Source organism: Chelonoidis abingdonii, chromosome 3, assembly GCF_003597395.2.
Source record: "Chelonoidis abingdonii isolate Lonesome George chromosome 3, CheloAbing_2.0, whole genome shotgun sequence".
Taxonomy (NCBI): domain Eukaryota; kingdom Metazoa; phylum Chordata; order Testudines; family Testudinidae; genus Chelonoidis; species Chelonoidis abingdonii.
The window spans coordinates 121,445,361-121,463,066 of record NC_133771.1 but is presented as its reverse complement, the minus strand read 5'-3'; positions in this window follow the sequence as shown (position 1 = coordinate 121,463,066).

The following is a 17,706-nucleotide window of genomic DNA, read 5'->3' as shown; positions in this document are numbered from 1 at the left end:
GGTTTTGGATCAGATCCCAGATGAGGAAACAGGCAGAGAGGTTTCAAATATGGTGCCTAAAATTAGGCATCGGAATCAGTGGGAACAGTGGGTATTTGGTACCTTTGATATTCAGCAGCCACTGAGGTACCAAAGTACAGAAGTGGGTGCATATTTTTAACAACTCCAAAGTGGAATTTTCAGAATTTCCTGACTGGCAGTCCTGTGTTCAGAACGTTCCTCTTCCGTGAGACATATCAGAGATAGTTGATCAGAGAGAATGAGTCAGGCAAGGAAGAAAGATGGGGCACATCATAGATATTCACTATTCACAAATTACCAGACTGAGAAACCATTCTTTTAAAGACAGTCTTCATATCTGCATTTTACCAAGTGATAAATAATGTTTAGAAGTACTACGTGTTCTGGAAATTATTCCACTGAATTTACAGTCTCATCTTGAAGCATGTATGATTTTCATTTTACTTTATCAGGGTTAAAATCGTGTATTTAGAAGAGAGTCTGAACAAACCAACCAAAGGTGTAGATACACCTTATTCTCTTGAGTCTGCTGCTCCTCCTAGTAAAATAAGGAGACAATCTCCCTAATTGGTGCCAGGAAGGTATTTCTTCTTATAGCACTGCTCCTTTAGGTGCCTTGTGTAGTGTGGGGAAAGATGCTTTTTACTGCACTATTGGTTATGAAAAGAAAATCAGAGATAGGATAGCAGAACAGGTGGGGTTTTGGTTTCTTCCAACATGACAAATTCTGTGTTCCTGAGCTTTTGGTTCAAATTATGTTCTTTTCAGGGAAGATTTTTTTTCTTTGGCCACCAAACTTGTGTATTACAACTTGTTTGTTGGTACAACCAAAAGTTGTCAGTGTCTCCTTGTCCACTTTTCTCATGAGTAGTAATAGTTATGTGGGTCTGCATCAAGTGCTCAATAAGGGGCAAATACAGAGATTTTAACAGAGTAGAACTGTGTTTCTTCAAATAGAAGGTGTTGCTTAAATTACAGATTTTAAAGATCTTGTTATAACTTGTTCTGGTTACACATAAGTTCTTAGTTTTCCTTATCCAGACCTTCTGCAAACCAGTTTTAATCAAAACTGCTAGCCATGATCACGGCATTATTATCAAGGTTTTCCCTCACTTCATCATTGCATTTCTAGTCATATCAAATGAGAGCCTTTGAGGTTAGAGAGAGCTTTAAGATGTTTTAAGCTCTTCTTCAAAACTAAAGATTCTGTCTAGTTCACAAGGTTAATGGAGGTCCTGTTTTATACTGACGCACAAGAGGAGAGTATAAGACTTAATGTGATGATTATTATCAGGAGTCACTGAGTTTCTAATGATGCGAGCTGCTTCATCTGTGATGTGTTTTCTAGCAGCAGCAAAAGGATGGAGCATTCCACAGCTCACTGACCGGGTAGGATTCTATCCTAATTTACCAGAAGGGGAACTGCCCAAGACTTGCATAACAAGTAGTGATGGTCTGAATCCATAACACTCAGCTCTGGATTTCAAACTCACAATGTTCAGGGATATTTGGATCTGGGAGTTTGCTCAAAATCCATCATTAATAACAAGCTGTAGAATTGCCTTTAAAAAAACAAACCTAAAGCTTAACAAAATAAACTGCAAAGCATTTGTCTGGATTGAGCCACCATTGTTCTATGTTCAGTGTAAGGACATGTAGCTGTGCTGCCCCATTGTAACATAGTTATTTTCCTGCCTCTCTTTAATTCCTTCCAGAAGTAACTTACTATAGCCCCTTTTCTGTATGCTGGTTATTTCCTCACTAGTGCCAGTTCAGCTTTTGCTAGCTGATGCATCTTGAGGCTGTCCATACACTTCTGGCCCTTCTCCATGCATCTGCTGGGAGTGGGGCAGTGCTGGAGGCATGCTACGTAGCATTAATTTAAACATGAATAGATACCAGTATTTAGTATCAGCCTTTTATGCTTATTTAATAAAAAAACTAACACAAAATTCACAATTTAAACATATTGAAAATTTCAGCACTTTAAAAATGCTACATGCGGGGAGGGGAACGAATTGCAATCTCAGAAGAAAGTTAGTATTTCAAGTAATGAGAGTAGTTGTGCCAACTATCATGAAGACAGAATTCCCAATAAGCAAATACAGGATAAGCAGACAGCAAAGGAGGAAGAAGTAAAGAAATTATTTAGATTACTTAGTCAGCAGGAAATCAGTTCCTCAAAGAATTTAAAGTTGGAAAGGTATTTTTAAATTGAAATCTCATATCCAGTGGTAACTATTTCAAAGAGTCTGAAGGGAGGGTTAACAAAAGAATTTTGGGAACAGTAGCAGAATTGTGAATAAATGGTAAGCTTACATAAATAGCAGAAAGACTTGTGAGAGGCTTGCATTATTATAGTCATGGTGCAAAATACTGAAGCATGAATCAGATTTTTATTTGCTTTGGGTGAGCTGTTTCGAGAGACTTACATACCGTATAAAATGCCTGCGTCTGCTGAGTGCTACCACTCGTCTTTTGAGCGCTCATTTCACTTGCACAATAACTTTACATATGTAGTATATAATTAAACCTTTTTATTTATATAGTAACCAGCAAACTATTTTATGAAGGACTTGCACAGTAGACATGCATGATTCCTTTGAAGCTGTTCTATTCTATCAGGCAAAAATAATCTCAAATGATTGACAAATTGTAAATCTTCTGGGATTTTTTTTACCTGATAGGACACAACTTCAAAGGAACCATGCAGGTCCATTGTGTAAGTCCTTCATAGAGTAGTTTGCAGTTTATTGACCTTGACATTGTAATGGCTCCCTGAACAGAGGGGAATGGAAGTAAGGAAGAGTTGTTGTAATAATTTTGCCTACTCCCTAGTTGTGAGTTTAACTGTAAGAAGTGAGTGAAAGTTCATAAAATGTCACAAGAACCTATAACAGGGATCGGCAACCTTTGGTGCACAGCTTGCCAGGGTAAGGCCCCTGCCAGGCTGGGCTGGTTTGTTTACCTGCCGTGTCTGCAGGTTTGGCTGATTGCAGCTCCCACTGGCTGCGGTTCACTGTCCCAGGCCAATGAGGGCTGCAGCCTGTGGCAAAGGTTGCCAATCTCTGACCTGTAACAACAAATGTTGATAGGAAAAGGAATAAAAGGAAGGCAGACCGAATTAGCCCACAATATAACTCAAAGGCTATGTTAAGGTCATGCCCGGTAAACAAGGAAAATATGGGATCAGAAATCAGTGACCCAAAATTGCCGTGTCAGAAATTGGGCCTAATTGGTGGACAAAATAGTGCGGTGATGAACTGTTCTGCTTATCACTCCCTTTTGGGGGCTTCAGAAACAGACTTTTTGGGAAAAGCTAATGGACCTTGACACTAGCTGACTGAAAGATGACAGAAGGAGAAGGAACAGACCTCACCATCTTGGCTGCCATTCCCACCATCTCCTGGGACCCTGGACCTTCTTCATCTTTCTCCTGGAAGATGTGTTGACCAGATCAGGTGAGAGATAGGGAGCCAAATGACATCGCTACCTCCACCAGATCCGAATGGATCCCAAACACCACCTCAGATGTGAGATTTTGTCTCCCCCACAATTCTCCCCACCTAATTGTCCTTTTCTTTTCGCCAGATTATTTCTTCTCTTTCCTATCTCTCCTTTTACCATCTAAGAAGAATATGGTTTAGCCAGGCACGACTGTATATTTTGCAAAGCTACTGTAAGCCTGTTAATAGAAACAGGCAATTGAAAGCAATACCCTAAACAGCCCAAGCTTGCCAGGTCTCAGAGTGGCTAATAAGACCGTGTACTATACCTGTGTTTCTCCAACAGTGAGGCTGCAAGTGAGAATCGGCATCAGAGACAGAAACTGCATTTTCTACCTTTGTTCTTTTCTCTTCCCCGTTTGTATATGTTTGTCTTGTCTTCTAGGAAATGGGTTTGAACTTAAACAACAGCCTCAGCCCATCTCAACTAACTTCTTTTTCCCCCCAAAAGGACAGTTTTTACAATCTTTGATACTATCCAAGAGACTGGCATATTTTTTTTCCTCCTAAAGATTCTTTCCAGCTAGAGAGAAAAGGAACAAGGGATGTTGTTAAAACAAAAACCTCATTTAATACTTTACATTTCAAATGCTTTAACTGTTTTTCTTTCTGTTCTGTATTTTTAATGAAAGGTTACAAGATTTTTTAATGGTGCCATGCCATGGTACTAGGCAGGCTGGAGTCTCTGTATACCAAACCCCAAAGCTTGTTTAAAACTGCTTAGTGTTGGACAGTGACTGGCTTATGTTAACACCTTTGACTTTTTGGGCCCATATATTTCATTTAAATTAATAGTGCACGGTGGAGGAGCTAGTAGTTGCAGAACTATTAACTAAGATTTATAACCTGTCCTTTAAATCGGCTTCAGTACCCAATGACTGGAAGTTAGCTAATGTAACGCCTATATAAAAAGGCTTAAATAGGTGATCCAACCAGCAATAAGACTGTAATCTATAGTGTACCCAGCAAATTAGTCGAACAATAGTTAAGAATAAAAATCTGTCGACCATAGAAAACATAAACGTTGAGCAATATTACATGTTCGATAAGGAAATAGTGTCTACTAATCTATTAAGTTTTGAAGGATCAACAAACCTGTGGACAAAGGGATCCAAGATGGACTAGTGTACTAGATTCAGAAAGCCTTGACAAGGTCCCTTCTACAAAAAGGCTCGTACCTAAAATTAAGCTGTCATGCAAGTAAAAGGGAAGTCCCTTTCATGGACTGAGAACTCAGTTAAAAGATGGTGGAACAAAGAGTATGGAATGTAATGGTAAATTCTCAGACGGAGAGGAACCAGTGGTGTTTCCCAGGTCAGTCCTAGAGCAATCCTATTGCAATTATTAAATAATATGATCTGAGAAGGGGTAAACAGTGAGTGGCAAAGTTGCGGATGAACTAAACATCAAGATAGTGAAGACCAAAGCAGATGTAGAGAACTTTCAAAAAGAATCTCACAAAACCTAAGTGATTTGGGCCAAAAAATGGCAAATGAAATTTAATGTGATAAATGTAAGTAATGACAAATTGGAAAAAATAACCCCAACTATACAACAATACGATGGGGACTAATTTAGTTCTACGAGTCAGAAAAAGATTGGAGTCATCGTGGATATTCTCTGAGAGTCCACGCAGTTGCCGAGCAGTCAAAAAGCAAACAGGATGTTAGGAATAAAAAAAGGATAGAAAATAAGACTGAGAATTTATTGCCCTATAATAAATCCAGTACGCCACAATCGAATGCTGTACAGATTGCTCCTCACCTCAAAAAAGAATATCCTAAGCACTAGAAAAAGTTCAAAAAGGGCATCTAAAATGATTAGGGTGTGAAGGGTCCCGAATGAGAAAAGATTAAGGAGGTCGACTTCACTTGAAAAGAGGAGACAAGGGGGATATAATAAGTAGAATAAATCATGAGTGATGTTGAGAAGTGCATAAGGAAAGTTATTTCTTATTCCCATAACACAAGAACTAGGGTCACCAAATGAAATATGGCGCAGGTTAAAACAATAAAAGGAAGTCTTCATGCAGCGCACAGTCAACTTGGGAACTCCTACCTGAGGAGGTTGTGCAAGGCTAGATTATGGCATGTTAAAAGAGAACTGGAAATAATTCATGAGTTAAGTCCTAAACGGTAGTAGCCAGGATGGGTAAAGAATGGCGTCCCTAGCCTCTGTTCGTCAGAGAATGGGGATGGATGGCAGGAGAGAGATCACTTGATGATTACCTGTTAGGTTCACTCCCTCTGGGGCACCTGGCATTGGCCACTGTTGGTAGACAGATACTGGGCTAGATGGACCTTTGGTCTGACCCGTACGGCCGTTCTTATGTTCTAGTGTCTTGCAGGCTGTCTGCCATGTATTTGTGCAAACTCCATGTCTCCAAAATCCCTTGTTAGACAAACAGAAGAGCAAGAGTATACAGGGAATGGCTTCCTTCCCAGTGCTTCTATATCGTGATGCCAACTTTTCCCAACCTAGCGCTAAAAATTTCCCAAATCTGGTGAAAAATTCCCAGATAAAGTTTTTTAGAGTGCTTCTATATCCTGGGAAATTTCCCAAAAGCTGGGAATTTTTGAGTAAAATGTTTCAACTTGGGAAATTGGGAATTTTCATTCAAAACATTTTACTCAAAAATTCCCAGATTTTTGGGAAATTTCCCAGGATCTAGAAGCACTGTTCCTTCCGGGTGAAAAAATGTAGCCTTCGTCCGTTTTATAGAAAATGGAAAAAAAGTGGATTTATAAATGTAAACACTGGGACATTAAGTCTAGAAATGTAAATGCTTCCATCCTAATCAGTGCAGGGAGTGCATGAAAAGTTCTAGTGTCTGAATTGTTCTAGTGTCTGAAAATATACAGTACTGTCCACAGTATCCTCTGGATGCTGATAGCCAGTCCCTCTCAGAGCAATAGACTGGATGTGGTGGTGTGACAATGATAGAAGTAATAATGGTAATGGAAACTTAATATGATTCAGAACCAAAGTACAGCTTTACCTCCACAAAAGTATATTAGAAAGCATGATGAAGGGGAAGCATTTTAGAATGTCGTGTGTAATGTCTGCTTTTCTTCCTACAACATCTAGAAATTATTTTTAATACATTAATTTTGTATTTTCCAGTGAAAACATGAAATGGCCTTGAAGTGTTTTATTTGCTACCTGCAATGCAAACACTTGGAAATCATCACAAGAGCTGCCTTTTGTTATTGTGAAACTTTGCATTGATTTTTGTTTTGTTTTATTTTGTTTTTTGTTAATCATTTATGGAAAAAGAGTCTGTTAGAGCTGAGCTTGGTCGAGGACCTGAAAATAAAGGTAGCTATATGCCACTTACATGCATACAGCCTTCAGGGCTACTCTAACTTGTGGCAGCTGGTAATGACCCCCAGTGGGCTGGCATAGCAGCTGAGTATTGTCCAAGCACAGCAGTGTTCAGCCATACAATCTCCCTCCATGACATGCCGCCATGACAGAGCAATGAGTAGAAATGTTGATATAGGGCCAGCTATTTTGACTGTATGCCACTTGGGGTTCCCCTATTTCAGGAAATCTTCAGATGACTGGTGAAGCCAGCTTTGCAAATCCTCTGTATCTCTAAGGCCTTCTGAGAATGAAAGGGATTCCAAATCATCAAAGGGCTCCAGTCCTGGCCCATCTTGGGCCCTTTGCATATGCAGATGCCTGGACTTGCAGAGAGTCCCCCATAACCTGGGGATGGTGGGAGTGGATGGTGCCCCACTGGGAGGATGTCATAAACAGATAGTTAAGGGTTAATGCCTCTTTGACCTGCAAAGGGTTAAGAAGTTCACCTAGCCTAGCTGACACCTGACCAGAGGAACCAATGTGGGAACAAGATGTTTCAAAAGGAAGGAGGGAAGTTTCCTTTGTTTAGTTTTCAGTTTCAGCCAGAGTGAAAAAGATCAAGGAACCAGCCTCTTATCAGAGTAGTAAGTTTTAGAAAGGAATAAACAGGTTTATGTTTATTTCTTTGTAACCTGTCTTGTGCAATTAGAAGAAGAATCAAATTTGGTATTTGGGTATTTTTTTGGTGTAACTAAGGTTTTGCCCAGGGGAACATCTTCTGTGTTTGGAATCTGTTGTCTGTGAGAGTAGCTGGTATGCTAATCTCTCCCAGAGGGTTTTATTTTACCTTTCTTTTCTTTAATTAAAAGCCTTCTTTTTAAAAACCTAATTGATTTTTCCTTGTTTTAAGATCCAAGGGGATTGGATCTGGACTCACCAGGAATTGGTGGGGGGAAAGGAGAGGGATGGTTAAATTCTCCTGGTTTTGCGATGCAAGGGATTTGGATCAGTGTCCACCAGGGAATTGGTGGAGAAGTCTCTCAAGGCTACCTAGGGAAGGGAGTGCTTGTGGGTGGTGGCAGCCAGACCCGATCTAAGCTGTTAATTGAGCTTAGAGCTTCTCATGCAGGTCCCTCACATCTGTACCCTAAAGTTCAGAGTGGGGAAGGAACCTTGACAGAGGGCGATGTCTGTATGCAGCGAGTTCTGCTGCACATGGAGCCTGGGTCAGGGAGGAACTGATCCCCCCCAGTTTTTCAGCCAATCCTTTCTTAGTCCATCTCCCATGGAAATTTATGGGAGTGTGGTCGAGTGAGAATTGAATAAGAGCAGTGACATTTCAAAATCAGTGAGGAATTATGCAGAGGAACCAATGCAGTGTTATTTTTTTTCACTTTACTCCAAATTCAGCTAAGAAACTGATCTGCAGCGTCCACAGGAAGCCACAGCCCATTGAATAGCACAATCAGTGGGGCCCAAAAATAAAGTTACCATAATCACTCTTGGAAATAACAAAAACCTTAATCAACAAGAGCCAGAGTGCTTTTTTGCTGATCCAAGTCTGGCTAAGTTTCACAATAACAAAAGGCAGCTCTTGTGATGATTTCCAAGTGTTTGTCAAAGTATAGATTTCAAATGCGTGTTGCCAGCTTTCTAGACATGACAATAGTGTAATAATAGCACTGTGAGTGCCAAAGGGGAGAAGCACTATGAACATGTCCATCAGTTTGCCACAATGATACATTAAGGCTTGTATCACCACTGAGCAGTGCCCTTTTCTGTTAATGTACTCCTAAGCTTGTGAGCAAAGCACAGAATAGGCATATGGGTTACATCAATAGCTCCTGCACAGTTCCAGGAATCCCTTTGTTTAATTTGTCCAGTGACCTCTGGGACAATAATCACTTTGATCACTCACTTCTGCAACACATGATGTATTATCACGCACACCTTCACCACAGGAGGTATCACCATGGATTTCCTAGCCTCATCTTGCTATCCAACTAATTGGTACCCATCTGGGTTAGCCAGTTCCACAGGGCAATCTCCACACTCTTTCCCATGCCAGTCAGTTCTCATAATCTTGCTCTGGTCCTGCAATGGCAGGACTTTGTCAAAGGTGTATTGAAAAGTCTTCCTTCTCATTGTAAAGGTATGTAACCTCCATGGCTCATTCTTGAGAACAACTCAGTCCCACCAGTCTGTGCTCCTGGTGTGGACCCAAAAGTGGTACTTCACCTGATGAGCACCATTCCTCAGCTAACTTTCAATAGCTACTGCCATGATACCCACCACTCCCTGACCTCAGCCATCTCATGACTGCTTATTGAAAATTCCAACAAAAATCATTCTTGTTAAGCAAGACCTGGCCATTCACCCTGGCCTCCATTTTGAGAGAAGGATTTATGGGTTTTATTCCATGGGAATTATGTGAGCTTGAACAACTTTCCCACAATTCTGCTGGACTGTCAGGAGGTCTTAAAAAATCTCCCACAGCTCAGTGCTTTAGGAAGCACTGACAGAAATCTGTGGGATAGGTATCCAGAGAACAGTGCAATTGCAACAATGTAGTACAATTCCAGTGTGAACATAGTGCAAAACAACATAGTTCTCGCAACTATGGTGACCAGATGTCCCAATTTTATAGGGACAGTCCCAATTTTGGGGTCTTTTTCTTATACAGGATCCTATTACCCTCCACCTCCATCCTGATTTTTCACACTTGCTGTCTGGTCACCCTACTCACAACAGCATAAGCAGTGTGACCACTGGTGTGTTACATAGGTACTATCCCACTGGTTCAGTTACCAACACTTCCAGTCTCTAAAGTAAAGGCAAACAAAATAAAAGTAATCATGCTTATATCTAAAGTGCAGCCAGGTTAGGTTTTCTTTGCCAGTGTGGACAGAAAAAAAATGCTTACAACCATATTAGGAAATCATATTTAGCCTAACATCCAATTCTGACTTCACTTACACTGGTGTAAATAAGAAGTAACTTCATTGCAGTTAGAGGAGTCACACTAATTTAAAGTTAGTGTAAGAGGAAAATTGTGTCCCTAGGCTAAAACATGGTTATAAATGTGGTGTTTATACATGGTTATTTTCTTGGTGGAGGTGATGCTTAATTAATTTCTTAACTTTTTACTGAGTTCTGATTTTGTTGGCTGAACCCACCTTGCTATGGGTGTTTTGTGAATGAATTTATGCTAGCGCACCTTGGGCTGCCTTTGACTAACAAAGCCATATGTACGCTGACTTGGTATTTTCCAAAATCACATTGTGTAATCAACTCTTTAAATGCTTATTTCTCAAAATAAGAGTAGTGTCAGCACAGCTGGAGGTGTCCTTAGCTCTTGGAACTAATGTATGCTGATGCATAATAAATACATATGAATGAGAAAACCTTCAAACCTACAAGCAATTCATTCTGAGGGAAATTTGCCCTTGTGCAGAAAAGTCTTACCGTAATATCCTATAGAACAGTGCTTCTCAAATCCGGTCCATTGCTTATTCAGGGAAAGCCCCTGGCAGTCCGGGCCGGTTTGTGGACATAAATCCACACCGTGTAGAGGCCAAGCATAGGAGTTTATTACACAGAGCTCTGGCAGAGTGTCACTTTGCTTATTAGGCTCAGAGACACTGCCAATCAATTGATTACAATAGAATATATAGATTTTCCATGGATGGGGGGAAGTGACAGGGTAGGCAGTTCCACACCCTTGGGTAGGTTTTGCAGCAAAACAAGATAAGCACATTAGCCAGTGGTTAACAGGTTACATAATGTCTCCACCCATAGTCTCAAGTTAGCAAGTCAACATTTAATTAATACTTTGATAAAATGTTATTAGTATAAAATACATATGTTGAATTCTGATATGGGGTCCATAGGAATGGAGCAACTCCTTTGATTGTCCAACAGGTACATTCCTAGGGGTTAAAACAAAGAAACAGTGAAAGTATATGGCAATAAACATTGTCTCCTTTATGTCTTAAGGCAGGCATTGGTCCCTGGGAAGGGAGCTGGAAGGATGCCATATCTTATACTGACATGTGCCAGCATTTCATAAACTCAAGGTTGGATCTGTGGGAAGAACGTCTCCCTACAGAAGAGACTGACACAATAGGAACAGGGATTCTTTGTTCAATTTGAAACATAATTATTCAGTCATTGCTTAAACATCTGACAACTTGCTGACTAGTTTATTTTAGACAAACAAGATTATCTGTTTACCCCCGCTTTCTCTTAGCTAATCACTATTTGCTAGGTCTCTTGCCCATACTCTGGACTTTGGGTCTCGAAAAGAACTGGCACAATTCACATACCAGGTTGTTATATAAAATGCACATGGATTTTAACCCTTCAGTTTGTTTACCTGCCACGTCCACAGGTTCGGCCAATCGTGGCTCCCACTGGCCACAGTTCACCGCTCCAGGCCAATGGGGGCTGCGGGAAGGGTGGCCAGCACATCCCTTGGCCCGCACCACTTCTCGCAGCCCCCATGGGACTGGGACAATGAACCACGGCCAATGGGAACCGCGATCGGCTGAACCTGCGGACGCAGCAGGTAAAACAAACTGGCCCGGACCACCAGGGGCTTTCCCTGCACAAGCGACAGACCGGCTTTGAGAAGCACTGCTATAGAAAATAATAACCTTTCTATATATTTTTCAGACTGTTCTATATAATTGAACAGTGAATCATATCCTTGTTCTGGAATCTATAGTTTAGTTAAAAAAATTGATAGGAAGGTTCCAATTCTCAATTAAATTCTATAGGTTTTTAGATTAATTTCATCCCAGTTAAATTCTATAGGACAAGAGCCTACACAAGGCCTTCTATAACATTTGTTGAGGATTTACATGGGGACTTAAATGGTTTGGAGGGTATTGTGCAAATCTGCCTACTGTGGCCTGAATTTCATCTGCCAACAACAAGAACTATTTACACCAATAATTCATTTCCTTCTGGGTATGATAATCTGGACTGCCACCCCCTTTATTACCCTATGCTGCCACTTCCTCATAGCTTTCAAGTCCCATCTGATAGCAAAGGAGGACTGGATGTAGCTTCCTATGGAACCCATGATGAATACCACCCTCAGTACTGTTTCAAGGAAGTCACTTGAGAAAATTCTGAAATGGTCTCCATTTCCCTCATCCCTAGGGCCTGGGTGAGCAGACTCAGATCCTCAGCTGGTGAGATAGTGTGAGCCACTAACTCATCATGTTGGCCTGGCACGGATCAGAAAATTTCCGTAATCAGGGTTCTTTGAAAGACTTTTTCTAAATTGAACGTATTGGAGAAACCTCATGTGTGGCCATGTTTCCAGTCTTAAAGAGAAAGGGTGGGATCCATGAAGGTCCTTAGGTGTCTAAATCTCAGTTATGACTCCATTGTGATCCACATTGGGCCAGAAAAAGAGTGAGAATGACTCTGTAGCCCAATAGTTAGGGAATCCAGCTGGGAAGTAGAAGAATCTAGATTCAATCCCTCTGCTCCAATCATATTTTTCATTAGTTTTCCAGGGTACAACAGCTTTTACAGGATAGACTGAGGGAGCTCCACATTGGAATATCCCATAGCTCAGTGGTTAGCACACTCTCCTGAGAAGCAGGAGACCCCCTTCTTCCAATCCTTCTCCCCGTCCCAGCAGGGGGGTTGGGAATTCAAGCTGGGTCTCCCACATCCCAAGCAAGCACTCTAACCATTTGGCTAAAAATTGTGAAATGTTATAAGTGGCAGTGAGGCAGGGGCATGTCATCTAGCTCATTCCCTCCAAAAGTAGCTTAGATGCAGGCACCTAACTTCAGGCAGCAGGTTGCTATTTGTGGATCACTAAGCAGATCCCTGCAGCCTGGACATAGGTGCCTGTTTTGGAGACAGGAAAAGGGCTTAGAGCACACTTCTGTCATCAGCATCTCCCACGGAGTAGTTTAGGCAGCTTCCCACCTAATGTGCTGGTTTTTGGGATCGCATTCTGAGGGTATGTATACACAACAATGTAAGCTAGGGTTAGTGGGACTCAAGTCAGCTGACCCGTGTCAGGGAACCCTGGGGTTTAGCACCTACATTGCATTTTAACCCTAGGTTAAGGATTTTCTGACCTGTGCTGGAACCTAGGACTCTGGCATCTACACTGCAGTGCACAGACCCAAGTCAAAGTAACTCTACCCCAGAATGACTTTGGCGCCCTGCCTGTGCCCACACTCTAGCCTTATGATTGTGTTGCACTGTGGGAAAACTCTACTGTCCACCCTGTATCCTAACTGTGATGATGCCACTGATGGGACTCAGGTGCCCATAAGGAGCACAGGAGTACACAGACTGTGTAATTAGCTCCTTTGGTGGCTGTCTCAGTAGAATGACTTCAGTCTGAAGAGGCTTTATAGTGAACCATCATCTACTCTGAGAATTGGGCTCTCCACCTTAGGCTGTCACATTGGCAGGAAAATGCCCCTGTGCACCTGTTTTGAAGATAATTAGGACATCAGTCTCCAGAGCTGTCAAACTATTAAAATGAAACTTTGCCATTTTAATTTTTAAAATGGGATGTTCAATGAAGGTGTTTTTGTGTGGTTGGCTTTTTATTTATTTTTGTCTGTTTGTTTTGAAGTTTGAGAGAAAAGGTAGGTTTCAGGGGAAAAACACATATACACACACCCAGACCACCCCCAAGTCTGGCTGCTGACGGCTGCAGAGCAGTGAAGTACATCCCCAGGGCTTAGGGTGCAGATTGCCTCCAGATATCCCTGCCCCCACTGCACCCCAGGAGGCAGGGATCAGAGATGGAAGTTTTTGGGCTGGCCCTCAGTGCATGCTGTCTAGGTGCCTCTGCACCTGCAGCCCCAGGGAAGGGTGAGATATCGGAGGAAGCAAGGGCCAGAGAGCAGGGAGGGAGAATGGCAGGGCTCCTGGCTCAGCAGGGAACATCCCAGTGGCTAGGAGCCACATCCCACCGGTCAGCTTTGCTCCCTGCTCTGGGCAAGCTCCGCATGGCAGCGAGGAGGAGCCAGAACAGGAACAGGGATTGCGCTTGACCAGGCAGTAATGGTGCTTCTGGCTACCAGCAGCACTGCTCTTCTGCCACCAGGAATTCTGGGATACATCCAGAGGACGTCCGGGACCCAAATCAAATCAGGATCACATGCACTCAGGAAAGCGAAAGTGCTTAGATACTGGGTCCCAGCTTAACATGGGCTCAGACCCTGGGTTTGAGCCCCAGGTTAGCACAATTGGATGAAAGGGGGGTTAGGCTTAAGCCTAGGCTCAAACCTGGGCTTATATTGCTGTGTACACATATCCTTAGGCACCTATCTCTCCCCATCCATTGTATAGGTGCCTAACTCAGCGTTGTGGATTGTGATGTTCCTGTGATTTTCTAGGCACAAAAAGTTCTGTCCCAGGATACTCAGCATTGCAATGCTTAAAACCCCTCATGAATCCCACCCTACATCTCTTAAAATATTTCTGTTTCATGATCTAGAGCCCAAGTGCCCATATTTTTCTGTACCATTCTGGTCCTAGCAACATTACAGACACACTCATTACAGCTCTGCTTTTACAGGTTCCAATCCAATGCCTATTAAAATCAGTGGGTGTCTTACAGTTGATTTCCAAAAGCACTGGCTCAGGCCCAAATAAAGGAATTTAATAGGTTTTTTTCTCTTTTATAATAGTAAGGCTTTAAAGTATCTTCAAAAAATTCTAACATAAGTTTTATGATCCTCATAGAAATAGTTATATCCACGGTGTATGTAAGTCTTCCAGAATCTATATCTCTTCCTCCATCCTCATCCTACCATGTTCTTTAATATGATTAGTGAATTAATTCTCTCTCATTAGGGCAGCAGTCTCTTTTGCTTCTTATCTCCCAGATGCACAGCACACTGGAAAATGAAAGTGTTTGTTCAGATTCTAGATTTGTTCTCTAATTCTGAAATACACTCAAGTCCTGCATGTATCTACCATAAATCAGAAACCATTACAAGCATAAAGAAACATCTATGTGAAATTAAAGAATACATTTTAATAGGAGTAATAGTAATAGGATGAAATTTAATAGTGAAAAGTGCAAGGTCATGCAATTAGGAATTAATAATAAGAATTTTAGTTATAAGTTGGGGACACATCAGTTGGAAGCAACAGAAGAGGAGAAGGACCTTGGAGTATTGGTTGATCACAGGATGACTATTGAGCCGGCCAACTGTGGATATGGCGCTTAAAAAGCTAATGCAGTTTTAGGATGCACTCAGGCGAGGTATTTCCAGCAAAGATAAGGAGGTGTTAGTACCATTATATAAGGTATTGGTGAGACCTCATTTGGAAATACTGTGTGCAGTTCTGGTCTCTCATGTTTAAGAAGGATGATTCAACTGGAACAGGTTCAGAGACGGCTACTAGGATGATCCGAGGAATGGAAAACCTGTCTTATGAAAGGAGACTCAAGAGCTTGCTTGTTTAGCCTAACCAAAAGAAGGTTGAGGGGGGGATATACTTGCTCTTTATAAATATATCAGAGGGATTAATTTAGGGCGAGGGAGAGGAATTATTTTAAACTTAGTACCAATGTAGACACAAAACAAATGGGTATAAACTGGACTCTAGGAGTTAGACTTGAAATTAGACGAAGTTTCTAACCATTAGAGGAGTGAAGTTCTGGAACAGCTTCCAAGGGAGTAGTGGGGCAAAAGACATATCTGGCTTTAAGATAAGCTGATAAGTTTATGGAAGGGATGGTATGATGGTATAGCTTAATTTTGACAATTGATCTTTGATTATCAGCAGGTAAGTAGCCCATGGTCTGTGATGGGATGTTGGTTGGATGGGATCTGAGTTACTGCAGAGATTCTTTCCTTAGTGCTGGCTGGTGATCTTGCCCACATGCTCAGGGTTTAACTCATCGCCATATTTGGTCGGGAAGGAAGTTCCTCCAGGCAGATTAGGCAGAGGCCCTGGAGGTTTTTCGCCTTCCTCTGCAGCGTGGGGCATGGGTCACTTGCTGGTGGATTCTCTGCAGCTTGAGGTCTTCAAACCACAATTTGAAGATTTCAATAACTCGGACATAGGTTAGGGGTTGTTATAGAAGGGAATGGGTAGGATTCTGTGGCCTGCTTTGTGCAGGAGGTCAGACTAGATCATATTGGTCCCTTCTGACCTTAAAATCTATGAGTCTATGAGTCTGCCATATGACTAGCCATACGTATCACCACATGGCATGTCTCTTCCTCCACCATAACATTATACAGTTTCATCTGTCTGCTGTTTAAAATAACTTCAACTATCAAAAGAATTATTAGACCTGATGCTGATAGAATTTGTTAACAAACACAGAGGGACACAGTGAAGCTGTCCTGCAGTGGCCCTGGAGCGTGAGTACTGACCTCAGGGCAGACTGCTAGGAAACAGGGCACAAGCCTCAAATTGGCTGTGAGTTCTATACTTAGATTTCACTAACTAATTATCAACTCTTTAGGCACTATGACAACCTTAACATGGAGTCCAACAGCCACTTGGATACTCCAATCTATTTTGCCACCCAGGAAAGTTTTCTTTTGTCATAGATAGTCCCGTACACCAAATATTACTGTAATATTCAGATTACTTCTAGCACAGACACTGACTTTTGAATGTGCCGGGGATGGGGCCCTGCTCCCACTCCACCCCTTCCCCTAACCCCACTCCCACCCCACCTCTTCCCACCCCTGCTCCACCTTCACCCCACTTCTTCCCACACTGTGTGGCCCCCTCCCCCAAGCATGCCCCACCCTCGCTCCTCACCACTCCCCCCAGCACCACCTGCATGCTGCAGAACAGCTGATTCGAGGCAGGCCGGAGGTGCTGGGAAGGAGAGGCAGGCACTGATCAGGATGGTTGCTGGCTGGTGGAAAGCGCTGGGGGCAAGGAGAGCACGGGAGATGCTGATAGGGGAGCTGCTGGTGGGTGCTCAGCACGCACCATTTTTTTCCATGAGTGCTCTGGTCCTGGATCACCCATGGAGTTGATGCCTATAATTCCTAGTCCCGAAGGACAAGTCTCTTACACCAGGCAATTGCACTTTACTTCTCACACCAAAGACAATGCTAGTATCCAATCTTATAATAAATTATCTTAAGATTTATTATATAGGAGAAAGAAATGAGAGTTATTTACAAGGTAAAGCAGGTAAACGTAGATACACAGTGCTTAATTTGTGCCAGGGCTGAGCTGCGGCATCTCTAGGCTTGGCAGTTCATAGCCTTGGCACCTCTCGGCTCCTGGCCAGCAGCCATCTCTCTCCAGTCACCCAGCTCTCAAGGAAATGTTGCTGCCAGCAGCAGCAGTGCAGAAGTAAGGATGGCAATACACCATACCATGCCAGCAGCTGCTACTCTCTGGCCACCCAGCCAGTGCTTAATTTGTGCTGGGACTTGCCGGGGTATGAGCCTCAACACCTCTTTCATTGTGAATTAAACACTGGATATACACACAAATGAGTGCCAATCTTAAGTTTTAAAAAATAATAGAAGCTTCTATAATAAGCAAGCTCTATATGTCCTTGAGGCAGGGGTGGCTATAGACATTTTGCCGCCCCAAGCACGGCGTCATGCCGAGGCGGGGTTGGGGGAGCTCTACCGGTCGCTGGCTCCAGTGGACCTCCCGAAGGCGTGCCTACGGAGGGTCCTCTGGTCCAGCGGCTCCGGTGGACCTCCCGCAGGCATCCCTGCAGAGAGTCCGCTGGTCCTGCAGCTTCGGTGGAGCCACGGGACCAGTGGACCCTCCGTAGGCATGCCTTTGGGAGGTCCACCAAAGCCGCGGGACCAGTGGACCCTCCGCAGGCATGCAGCCGAAGGTACCCTGCCTGCTGCCCTCCTGGTGACTGGCAGAGCGCCCC